The sequence below is a fragment of the Papaver somniferum genome, chromosome 5 (genome assembly GCF_003573695.1).
Source record: "Papaver somniferum cultivar HN1 chromosome 5, ASM357369v1, whole genome shotgun sequence".
Taxonomy (NCBI): Eukaryota; Viridiplantae; Streptophyta; class Magnoliopsida; order Ranunculales; family Papaveraceae; genus Papaver; species Papaver somniferum.
The window spans coordinates 6,015,959-6,028,972 of NC_039362.1; the positions used below are offsets into that span (position 1 = coordinate 6,015,959).

The 13,014-nt window shown below is 37.5% G+C and overlaps 1 pseudogene; it reads right to left on the reverse strand.

The window, feature by feature from the left end:
• Window positions 1-4,926: 4,926 nt before the first annotated feature.
• On the reverse strand, window positions 4,927-5,026 carry LOC113284822 (annotated as a pseudogene).
• Between the last annotated feature and the right edge of the window lie 7,988 nt (window positions 5,027-13,014).

The window sequence follows — 13,014 nt, forward strand, 5'->3', positions numbered from 1 at the left end:
AACCACAACCTGAAATGAAAGAACTTAAGATCTTAAACCGACTAGAGATAAAAGTTAAACTAATCTATAAAGACCTTAATCTTTTAACAAGTTTGACTAAAAATTAAGAAATACGGAGTGATGAAAATTACTTAAGTATACAGGTTTGCATACTAACAGCACACCCTATTAAAAAAAGAAAAACAACACTGGAAAAATATAAAGCACATACAGAAAAGAACAGCTAGCAGCTTCTTATGTTTTCCAGACTCTTAGTTACACTCCAACTCTATTTGCCATTCGACAAATTGCAAAATCCCTAACAAATGGACTTTCGAAATAGTTTACAAATAATTAAAAGACTGCAATAAGTAACTATCATCCAGGTCTTTCTATTAAGTGCAGTATCCTATCACAAAACACAGAAGGAAAACAACAACTAGCAATTGCTCTCATCTTCTGAACATTTTCTGCAGTTCAGAAATATTTCTGTTCCGGATACACCAACAACTAGACATGAAACTAGATTCAAGGAGCTAAACTTTAGGGGAATAATTCGAACAATCCACCACTGTGCAACAGAATCATATGAGTGCCTTCAATGGGTGGTTTGTTCCACCAACTTGTATAAACATGTTAGACACCAAGGTTATGTTCATCTTCCGAAAGAGGAATTTTGTTACCAAATGGTGCACTAATGTCGAGGAATAAGAACATGATCTCTAACACAACTCGTACCAAAGCCTAAAATCTTTAACTCATCTAGAGAGGGACATAAGAATTCTTATTTTTAAAGCATTCATGAACCTAGATTACAGAAATGGTGCTTCAATCCATTATAAATAGAGTGATGGAACAAGAAACATGCTTTCAGGATGCCGTGAGAAACAATCATACAACTACTATGTGGATGCAGTACCTATAATCTGTGCATATGAAGATAGATGAACACACTAAAACCAGGCCCAGACCTTTTATTCAAACTACATGCTCTTTTTTCTTTTGTCCTGTATCTTTATATTAGCTAGGCTCCTACAAATTAGTAAGTAAGTGCTTAATCAATGAAGGAATCTCCAATGAAAAAAATTAGGATGTCATGCAAGAACAAGCACTATGGTTGCTTAAATTTTCTATATCACTCTACAATGTAGAGAATTCAAGCACTATCCTGGGTAATTCACAACCAATTCATTGAATATAGAAGGTCTCTCTAGTTATCAACCACATCCTAACAACAATCTTTGATCTTCACCAAGCTATCCACTGGCATCATCTGACGTATATAAATCAGTAGATGGACTGAATTGTGATCAGTCGGCCAAGGTAATTTTTAATGCAAACTTGTGGATCAATGATGGAGACATGAAAACAGGGAGATGACATCAAGGCCTGTTTATGGGTGACGGAATTTGATATCTGGATCAATGATTGAGACAACAACATCTTGTCTCTGACTTACAAGATGAAATCCAGATAACAACATCCTAATTTCTGAATAACAATTCCCAATTTAAGATAAATCCTAATTACACAAACCCTAAATTTAAGAACATCAATCATCTCAACTTCGATTATAATCAATAAAAACATCATGCATCAGTCTATTTTAACAAAAATAAAGAAAGGGTTTGGATTACTTACTTGTTTTCTGATTGAAAACCTAATCTTCTATGAACAAAATCACAACAGCTCCATATCTCAAATTCTCAATTTAATTCATGAAACTCTTTGTCTCTACTCTCTAGCATCCGACCAAGTCACCAAACTCTCTAGTCTCGATATCGATCTATATGTATATCGCTGGAAATTTTGCTAACTCCCTCTCTTTTTCTTCTTTTTCTTCTCTCGAATTCTCGATCCCTTTCTGTTGCTCCCTCGATATCGATCTATAAGCGAGTCACTCAAGTCACTTAACTCGAACGGTGTATGATCTCGCCCGGAATTCCGGGTTTTTTGTCCAATCTCGGCCGGAATTTCGGTTCCTTACCGGGTATTTTCCGTCTCGGCGGAAAGTAGCATTTCGTGTTAGCTTGGTCCGGAAACGGAATTTCCGGCGGAATTCCGGCCGAGATGGCCGAAATTGACTACATTGATCCAAACCCACATACCAAGCATGTCCATCCTTAACAGGGTTAAACCAACGAAAATCAGCCCTTGAATCTCCTTAAAAGTCGTCCAAATTTCAACCCTAAAATATGTTCCGTGAAAACAAATTCTCCCACCAATTTTCTGTTTTAAATTTTGAGAAGAAAGTGACCTCCCCCTATCCAGTCCCGGTCTGTGTATAGTAGCTGCTTGGAAATGGGTTACCCCTTATCCAAAGTGAGAGTCCCAATATCAAATGTCCTTCCAGGTATCTTTAACAACTTTTCGAGCCAATTTTGCCGCAAAAGTTTATTCCTCCAAAAACACCTACAAAGGCATAAAATACCAAAATTAGTACAAAAATGGGTACTGACAATATACACAAAAGAGATGAAAATAGACACATAAATGCGTCTATCAACCATGCCTGCATGAAAGAGGTCGGAATGTAAGTTTCAACCTTATGAGATCTTTTAACCGAGCGGACATCTGGGAAAAACAGATCGAGGTGACAATATAAGCCGCCCAAGAACATAGGCGCAAGTGGAAAAAAAACGCCGCGGGATAACAACACTGCTATTGGAACTAACTCTCTCTTGATAGTATCCTACTGACTATACTAAAACACATCATGGCAAAGCCAAAACAAGATATAAGCATCCAGCTCCGCAAGAGGGTTCTTTTCCTTCTGTTGAGGAGGCAAAACCTTTCCATCCACCAACCGCGGAGCCAAATACTTGATCCAAATGGGAAAGGAAGCGCGACGATTGATATTGGTGACCCATCTAAACCCCAACACCGGGATGACGGAGGAAGCCATGTTTCACAATTGATGGTAATTATAATTGATTCTTATGACTTTTTTCATTGCTTTTCAATCGATTTATGATTTTCATTGATTATTTGTGATTTTGTTTGATAGTGTATGCTTAGTCTAAGAACTTTTGATGCACTATGCTTATGATTTATATCTACTGCTTTATAAAATCTACTTTTGGCAAAGGAATAGAGTCTATAAAAGAGCTAGTATTGTTATGAATCATCGTATGAACCAATTGATTGTGAAGTTTGGTGGAATCCTAAGTCCCAGTCTATCGTAATATTGATATCATTTTTGTTATTTGCTATTTTAATCGGAATATAAGTCTAGAATCGAGTCTTCACAAGTCCGAGTTGCACGAACTCTACTTATCACTTTTTACAACAACATAAAATCACATCAATTTTTGGCGCCGCTTACGCGAACTTGTTTTTAGGTTTTCGATTTTTTTTTTAGATTTTTTATATTTTTTGTTCTTCTTTACGCGTTTGAGATTTTTCGGTTCTTTTTCAGATTTGGAGCGAAGCCAAAAGGAAAGAAAAAGTGTTATAAGAGGAAAGCATCACCAAAGAAGGAAAAAAAAGAGGAGTCCAAAGGAGTGAAGAAAAATATTTTTGTATATAATTTTATTTTTCTTAGAATTTTTTATTTATTTATTTCTAAGAACTGTAATTAGGGTTTTGTTTTTGTAAATTTTTATTTTTGAACCTTTTTATTTTTTTTATTTTTTTGGGACATTGGACTTTAGACTTTAATTTTTTTTACCCTACGGAAGGGTACCCTTAAATACAAAACTGTTTGCAGGGAAGGACGACGATTACGATATCGTCTCGGCCCCTCGGGTTAGTACATTGACAGAGGAGTCAGTGGCCCGAGTCGACTACAACCGATTCATCCCTCGTCTGGAATGGGAGGTAAGATTCTGAACACTCGCGAATCCCCTGTCAGCGAGTTATTGTATTCCTTAAGGTGCATATCTATTGAGGTTCTGAATACAGACATTTATTTTCCTAGTAAAGGAAAAGGCCTGGCCATACAGGATAAGGGTTCGGATTTCATCACCGTTCTCTTCTTGCCCGCCTTAGGAAAACGATACCGAACGCGAATCCAAGCTTAAAATTTTGACTAGAACAAGACCGATAAGGTAACGATCTTATAGGAAAGTCGTTCAAAAGAATCGCATTGGGTATTTTGTTAGCATAACTCAAAGTTCAGGAAGATTACTGGAAGTCAATTAGAGCCTCCTTGTAACCCAGGGAAGCGTTGCCAAAGAGGTAGGGGTATCAAAGCTCCTCTGAGCTTCTCCTACTTCTATTAAACTTACTTTACTCGTATCGTCCTGCGAGGTTTGCTATAATTGTACCCAGTTGCCTCTTGGAAGAGTAGAAGCTGGTCTAGAAAAAATTTAAGTGGACCCATCATGCTTTTTGTTTGCTAGAAATCAATAGGTTTGATTTGGTTGAGTCATCCTTGATTTTCGATTGCTTATCCTTCCAATTTAGGAAATTCTTATGTATTCCTGAACGTAAAAGAGACGCCCTAGGTAGATTTGTTAAGGAAAAACCTAGCAGTTCTAAGCGTCTCGAATACATTGACCTATCCGATTTTCGGAGAGTCCTGTTTTGAACGTTCTCCTTTTACTGAGGAGAGAATCCCCAATACTCCGTTAGTATCATAAATGACTACTTTGAAAGCTTTGTTGAATCCGACTAGGACTACTCGTCCCTCGGGTATTAAGTTAGCTGACACAACGACCAATTATGAACTTAAACCTGTGACCATACAGATGCTCCCGATCTTTTTAGGGAAAGAAAATGAAAACCCCTATTTCCATGTTAGGGACTTTTAAGAAATTTGCAGTACCCTAAGAATTAGAGGCTTAAATGATGATGCTCTGAAACTTAGGTTATTTCCCTTTTCCCTAAAAGATAAAGCCAAGTCGTGGCTGTATAGTTTGACTTCTGAGTCAATCGAGACATATGAACAACTTACATATGCCTTTTTCAATAAGTTTTTCCCTAGGCACAAAACATCGTCAATTAGGACGCAAATCTGCACTTTCTCACAACAAGAGGGAGAATCTTTGTATAGGTATTTGGAAAGGTTCAATGATTTGGTAACACAATGTCCTCACCATGGTTTAGAAAAGGTTAGGCTAGTTCAGATCCTTTATGAGGGTTTAGATTATTCCACAATAACCACGGCAGAAGCTCTGTGTACTGGTGGGTTTGAGAACCAAACTGTTGATGCAGCAAATGACATTTTTGAATGAAGCCGCCGAAAAGACCCAACAATGAGAAAATAGTAGGGAACCCGGAAAACAATTCTTCTAAACAGAGGAAACGTTAATAGGGTAGAAAGAGGCTATGAATCAGATTCCAAGATTGCAGCAATATCTAAAAGGTTAGAAGCTCTAGAAATGGGTCACACTGGTGGGTAGATTGGAGCCTTTTTGGGAAGAAAAAAATAATGAAGAGCAATCCAATGCTCTTTATAATAACACTAGACTCGATAATCGTCAGAAATTTGACCCATATTCAGAAACCTATAATCCTGGGTGGAGAAACCATCCGAACCTTTCATGGTCTAAGGGCCAGAGTCAAGGTCAGTTTAGTAATCCTAAAGCTCCTCCAGGTTTTGGTTATACTAAGAATCCTTCGGGACAATCTCAATTTCAGAATCATTCTGATAAGAAAATTTTAAGTCTAGAGGAATCTCTCGCTTTGTTAACCCAACAAACTGCAATTTTTCATCAATCGATGATACAAGGTTTAGATGAAAATAAAAATATGGTCCAGGATAACTCTCAGGCTATTTCCGAGTTAAAAACCCATGTTGGTCTGATAAATGAGTCTTTGAGAGAAAAAGGTAGGTTTCCTAGTCAAACACAACCCAACCCTAGAGGGGTTCATGAAGTAGGTACAAAACAATTGAATGCTATTAGAACCCTTAGGAGTGGTAGAATTGTAGAAAATAAGGTAACCATGCCCGATAGTGAACATAATGTAGTTCACCTCTCAGGATCTCACCTCTCAGGACCATCCATAGCTGAGGAGACCGATAAAGTTTCTGATGATGTCAATTCGGTCCCTGTGAGGTCTGATTTTGTGCCTAGAGCCCCATTTCCACAGCTACTAGTACCAACAAAGAATGAATCCAACTTTAATGACATTATGGAGGTTTTTAAGAAAGTTACCATAAACTATCCGTTACTAGAAGCAATTAGGAATTTTCCGGCTTATGCCAAGTTCCTCAAGGATATGTGTACGCGGAAGCGAAAGCTTAGTGTCCCTAAAAAATCCTTTTTAGCCTGTCATGTAAGTTCGATCATTCAGAATACCACGAGTCCTAAGTATAAAGACCCAGGTGCCCCTACCATTGCTTGCATGATAGGAAAACACAGGGTTGAAAAAGCTTTACTTGACTTAGGAGCTAGTGTTAACTTACTTCCGTACCATATGTACTTACAACAGGGACTTGGTGAATTGAAACCCACCAAGATAACACTGCAGTTAGCTGATAGGCCTGTTAAAATTCCTCGTGGTGTGATAGAAGTTGTTCTTATTGAGGTCGACAAGTTTATTTATCCTGTGGATTTTGTAGTCCTTGATACACAACCTGTCCCTGACCCAGAGAATCAAATACCGGTGATTTTAGGTCGCCCATTTTTAGCCATGTCTAATGTTGTTATCAACTGTAGGACCGGACTTATCAACATATCCTTTGGTAATATGACCACTGAACTAAATGTCTTTAATATTACTAGACAACCTTCTGATGATTTTGAGGAAGTGAATATGATTAGTACTTTGGTTTAGGATTTAGTTCAGGATAATTGGGACAACACTTTGTTTGGTGATTCTTTAGATGAATTTGATGAGACAATTATCTTAGGTAAGAAAGATGACCAAACTTTAGAACTAAAAGAAGCTCTCAAATATTTTAAGGACTCTACAGACCCAGAAATTCAGGCACTGGTGTTAGGTCTCTCTATGAGTAATGATGACCCTAAGTTTGGGGGTAGAGAACTGGAAGAAGCTCTTGAGTATTTTAAAGACTTTGAGGATCCGGAAATTCAATTAATAATTAGAGGTTTGTCTGAGAATACTGACTACCCTAATTTTGGGGCTAGTGATGGTAAAGTATCCTTATTAGAAGTTCCTAACTTGGGAATCGAGTCTAGTGTGCCTGAGGTATTACTTGAGTCTGTCCCGATTCCACAACCCGATCCTCCTGAAACTGTCCAGGAAATGGGAACTCATAGTTCGGAAAAATATGTTTGTCAAGACACTCATATGAAGCCTAAGAGGGCGTCAGAGATAAATCCAGTTGTCTTACAAGAAAGTTTAGATCAGGTTGTGCTTCGTTTGTTAATTTTTCTAATCTTGTGCAGTTGTCTCATATTAGTGGCAGTGTTATTTGGTTTTGATGACCCACAGTTATTTCGACTACTGATATATTATTTGATTACTTGATGTCTGGCAAAAGACTTTAAACTTAGAACTTCTTGGGAGGTAACCCATGCTTATGCAACACGGTAATATCTTTCCTTAACTCTTTTGCTTCAAATGGTAACAGTTTCTCATTGTTCATGCTTTTAATTTTATATTTAGAACATTTAGGACAATGTTAAATTTAAGTTTGGGGGTATGGGTAGCAACTTTTTTTTGCCATAAATAAACTCCAGAGCCTAGAAATTTATGCCTATTAAGGATGACACTAACCAATCTAAGTGGATCGAAGCATTTTGGTTTTAGGAGTTGAGGGACCAATCTGATTAGATGGAAACATCTAAAGAGTTTATTCATAAAAGCACAGAGATCAGGTGTTAGAAATAACATGATAGTTTCTCCATATCTCGTTGAGTCCTTTTCACTTATGTTTTTATTTAATTTTATTTCAAAAATATGTTTGTCTAAGTGATTAGGTGGGGCTCACGATTCAAGTTGTTACCACTGCTAGGGTGTAATAGAGTGATTGAGATACTACAAAAAAAAAAGACCAGACCAATAGACCAATCGGAATAAATATTAACACTTGGATAGTAATATGTGTGTGTTATCCCTGTCTCCATCGCCTAAATAAGCGTGGAACACAGGATCCACAGGAATTACCATGTAATCTGCTGACAAGAAGCATGCGCTTGGATCCAAAAGATATAATCATGTCGTTAAATAATAATAATAGTAAATAAATGTGTGTTCAATAAATCGACCGCTGGTTCCCTTGTATATGCTAGGCGAGTTGATCTAGAATTAGGACTATCGACCACTGGTCCCCTTGTATATACCAATTGTGTTGATATTAGTCAGACCAGTATCTCAGTCCATTAGGATAGGTTCATCTTGGCAGAGGCCTTCAGACAGATATGAGTAAACACCTTTCACCTAGTCAACATCAAAACCAGCTATGTTTTTCTATATACATCTCTTAATCTTTTCATGTGATTAGTTTTACCATGGATATGATGTTTATAGTGCAACTATCTGAGTAGAGCTCTTCCACTTATATATGAATTTAATATGCTTGAGTGCAAACTCATATACAACAATAAAAATTTCGCATCAGGGTACTTCCTCCCGTAATCAATAAGTATGCCAACCAAGGAGGTTCTTTAGTGCATTCCAAGTTCTGTGTAGATAACTAGGGTCTGGAATAAAGGTTTTGTGGGTACACCTCTGGTAAACCCTTCTGAGACTATAACTCGGCTACTAGGGCCACCTAGGGGTTTAAAAGGCTTGTTGCACATGCTAAGTGCAATCGACGATGCCTGCGACAGTGAGTTAGGATCTTATTTTCTATTTTTAATTTGCTAGTGACTAGCAAATAATAAGTTTAAAGGTATTTGATAGACGCATTTATGTGTCTATTTTCATCTCTATTGTGTATATTGTTAGTACCCATTTTTGTACTAATTTTGGTATTTTATCCCTTTGTAGGTGGTTTTGGAGAAATAGGTTTTTGCGGCGAAATTGGCTCGAAAAGTTGTTAAAGGCACCTAGGAGGACATTTTCTATTCAGATTCTCATTTTGGATAAGGGGTAACCCATTTCCAAGCAAGCTGCGAAGCACATACCGGGATTGGATAGGGGGACACCTTCTTCACGGTTTAAAAAGAAAGTTTTGGCGGGAAAAATGGTTTACACGGACGGATTTTAGGGTTGGAGTTTTGATCGATTTTTATGGAGATTAAAGGGATGAAATTGATTGGGTTTACTCCTTAGGACTACACAGGCCTGGTAAAGTCTTTGGATTGGACCCAAATTGGCTAGAGATTGAATTAGAGCAAAAAAGAGGTGATGGAAGTTTTGGGTCTTTGATGAATTATTTTAGGAATTTCAGGGACACTAAAGGCAAGATTTTCTTCCCAAAGCTTGATATTTATATAAGGAAGAGTTTAGAATCAAAAGGAAAGCTCAGATACGCGTAGAAGTCCTAAAACAAGAAATTGCCGCAACTTGGCCGTGAAGAAAAAGGAAGAGATTTTGGAGTGATTTAATCGGTCTTTTTGATATAAAAAGGTTGGTTGGGTCATATAGAAGGGGTGTCGAAAGTTAGGGGAAGTTTAGAACACCACAGAGCCGAAAATTCAAAGGTGCAGGAAACCTGCTGCTGCTGCTGAAGAACACGAAGAACATCGACCCACGCCGAACCGTCGCAGACGAGTGTCTTTCTTCAACAGCAGAACCGATTTATCGTTTATTAACAAAACTTCAATTATATCGGTGATTTCTGTAACGCCAGAAAAGCGTTGCAGATTCGCTGTATTATTATTTCTCTTCAATAAAAACACCTTTTAAGCCATGAATCAATCTTTTGAGCATGTTTTTACCGTGATGAGCTAAACCCCAACACTGGGATGACGGAGGAAGCCATGTTTCACAATTGATGGTAATTATAATTGATTCTTATGAATTTTTTCATTGCTTTTAAATTGATTTATGATTTTCATTGATTATTTGTGATTTTGTTTGATAGTGTATACTTAGTCTAAGAACTTTTGATGCACTATGCTTATGATTTACATCTAATGCTTTATAAAATCTACTTATGGCAAAGTAATAGAGTCTATAAAAGAGCTAGTATTGTTATGAATCATCATATGAATCAATTGATTGTGAAGTTTGGTGGAATCCTAAGTCCCAGTCAATCGTAATATTGATATCATTTTTTTTATTTGATATTTTAATCGGAATATAAGTCTAGAATAGAGTCTTCACAAGTACGAGTTGAACGAACTCTACTTATCACTTTTTACAACAACATAAAATCACATCAGAGACAAGAGGGATAAATAAGGGATTAATGAAGAAGTAAGAGGTTATATTAAGGAAGGAATTGCATTAGAAGTAATTAAGGAAGTTTAAGACATGTATCATGACGTCATAGAAGGAGGGGCTTTTGAAAAGTCTATATAAGGAAGGACAAGGTACAATGGAAAAGAAAAACTCACTCTCTTACCATTCCTAGTAAGTGTGGTCATCATGTGTGACTAGGACGGGTAGAACCCAAACCTTAAACATCCCTCAACAAGCAGCTGGAGTAAAAGTAGAGGAAATGGTGATTGCTGAGTACGGTCTTAGATTGGTAATGCAGCTGAAGTTGGCAGTGTTGCTGGTGTTTGTGTGTTGCAAGATAAATAAGAGATGTATACGCAGTCAAATGGGTCGTGTGCTGGGATATATGGTTGTGACAATGGGACTTGAAGGTGTATTAGCTGTGTTGAAGAAGTGCCATCATGGTGAAACATTAGGCATAGGCTGTGAAAATGGTTCAGTCCATGGAAGGTATACTAGTAAGCCTACCAATTTTATGGCCACACAATTGTCTCCACGTGTCTGAGTTACCACGTGAGCGAGTTGCTGGGTGAGTTGAGTTAACTGCATTTAAAGATCTTGATTTAAGAGGGAGGATATTTTAGAGATAGTTGACATCGTTTTTTTGCCCAACAGTTATCTCGGCAAGAGTATGATCATTTTATAACCCAATTATAAAAGTATGATCATTTTGTAACCCAATTACAAAAAGTATGACCATTTTGTAAATGTCCCTAAAGAATACAGTAAGATTTTCTTTACGTACCAAACATTGTGGCTATTTCATAGTTTTTGTTAGGTATGTGTGCTGCAATATTCTACTAGGGAGGATCCATATAGCTTGATTATGAAAACAAAAGAGCTTCCTTAAATCGAGGCAGTTGCAACATGATTTCTTACTATCTTTTTTTTTGAAGCATAAAATTTTATAAAATTAGGACGAAATTACACGAGGGTACGTTGTACCCATAAAATCTTCCATTACAATAGGACTAAGACACGATAGTGTTAATGTGCTGTCGATAGGTTTGATAATGTGCTGTCGTCCGCCGCTTTGTTTGCTAGTTCGTTTTCCGCCTGATTCCCTTCCCTGTAATTGTTCTTTATGGTGCAGTGTGGAATTTGGGTCATTCTAGATTTGATTTCCGCGATCAAATTGATTAATTACTAAGGTGGTTCGGTTGTTGAGTTTAAAAATCGCAGGAGGTTTTTCGAATCCATTTCAAATTGTACCTTTGGCCATTCGCGATCTGTGGATGTTCTTGTCGCGATAAGCATGGCCCAAGTGTCGGCAGTGAGGGCGGTTATTATCCCTAGAGGTTGCGCGATTGCCAAGATTGTGATAGCTTCATCGTTTCTGCAGATGATACCCGCTCCTTCAAGACCTGGATGACCTCTAGCCGCCCCATCCGTGTTGATTTTGATCCAGTCTGCGTGAGGTTTGCTCCATTCGACTAAAATTGTGGTTGAGTGTGGGATCCTGTGCGCGGGTTTGTAGGTAATTTCATACCAGGTAGCACCGGTGGGAGGTTGTGTTCAGCCCATGTATATTCCTGTTGAAGTTTGATAGCCATTTGCATTATGGTTTTTGAGGTTGTTTTCTTTTGGTTGTATACTACACCATTTCTGGCCAACCAAAGGGACCAGAAAAGAAATCAGAATGTTGTAGTGGATTCATTTCGAGTTTTTGTTTGATTGGGATGGCTATAATTGTTTGACAGTTTACGGATGAAGGTATGCCTTGAAGGGTGTTTTGTGGAGTAGGTTCACAGATAACACTCGGATATCATAAAGGATACCCCATCAAAAGATTTAGCCCAAATACGAAATATGAAATAAGTAGACAAATATATTTGTTATCATAACAATTGGGCACAAAGGTTATATGAAACTGGTGAAGCAACAACTCATATTTCAATTAAATCAATAAACAATATCAAGAGTTAATTTATTCAAATCATAATAACCTCAAAACCATATGTATTTAAATCGAAAGTGGTCTAATGCTTAAAGTGGTTTCTACTATGAAACCCTAATTATAATAAAATTAACAAGACATGGCTTTCTCAAAAGCCATAAACATACTAGAGAGATTCAAAACCGAAACGGGATAAATAAAACTACAAACCTTATTCTCCCAGTTCATGGCTCTGTAGCCGCCTCCCCCTCTCATTCTATTTCTGTTTATCTCTATACAGTTGTTGCGTAGAAGTAGGGGTGTGCATAAAATCCGAAATCGTGGATTTCATCCGCAACCGTCCGTAAAATTGCGGGTGAAAACCAATCCGCAAGAGTCTATGGACCGGACACGGATGAGTTTTCAAATCCGCAAGGTTTAGCGATTTGGTTGTGGGTGATTTTGTAAATCCGCGGATTCACCCGAACCGTAGGTTATGACAAAAAAAAAAGATAAAGCCCAGTTAAATAAAGCCCGGCAAAACAAAGCTTATGAGCCTCCGGCCGGTGCCATGTATTCTGCCATTTAACCTAACGGAGTTTGCTTTGAAATGAAAAAAACTGAAGTTCCCCTTCACTCAATTTCATGTTAGTTTCAGTCCAAATATCTTTTGATTTTTTTGAATGGTGTTCATATCTACATTAATTATGGAATTCTCTTTTCGGCTTATTAGTCCATGAATACTAATTCTACTCTAAATCAGATACTTTGTTTGGAGTTCTCCTTTCGGCTTATTAGTCCCTGAGTACTGATTCTACTCCAAATCAGTTACTTTGTTTTTCATTATTATGCATGTAAGTTGTTTGATGAAATACCTAGCATCGCATGTTCAAAAATTCCCTCACCGATTTTGTTTG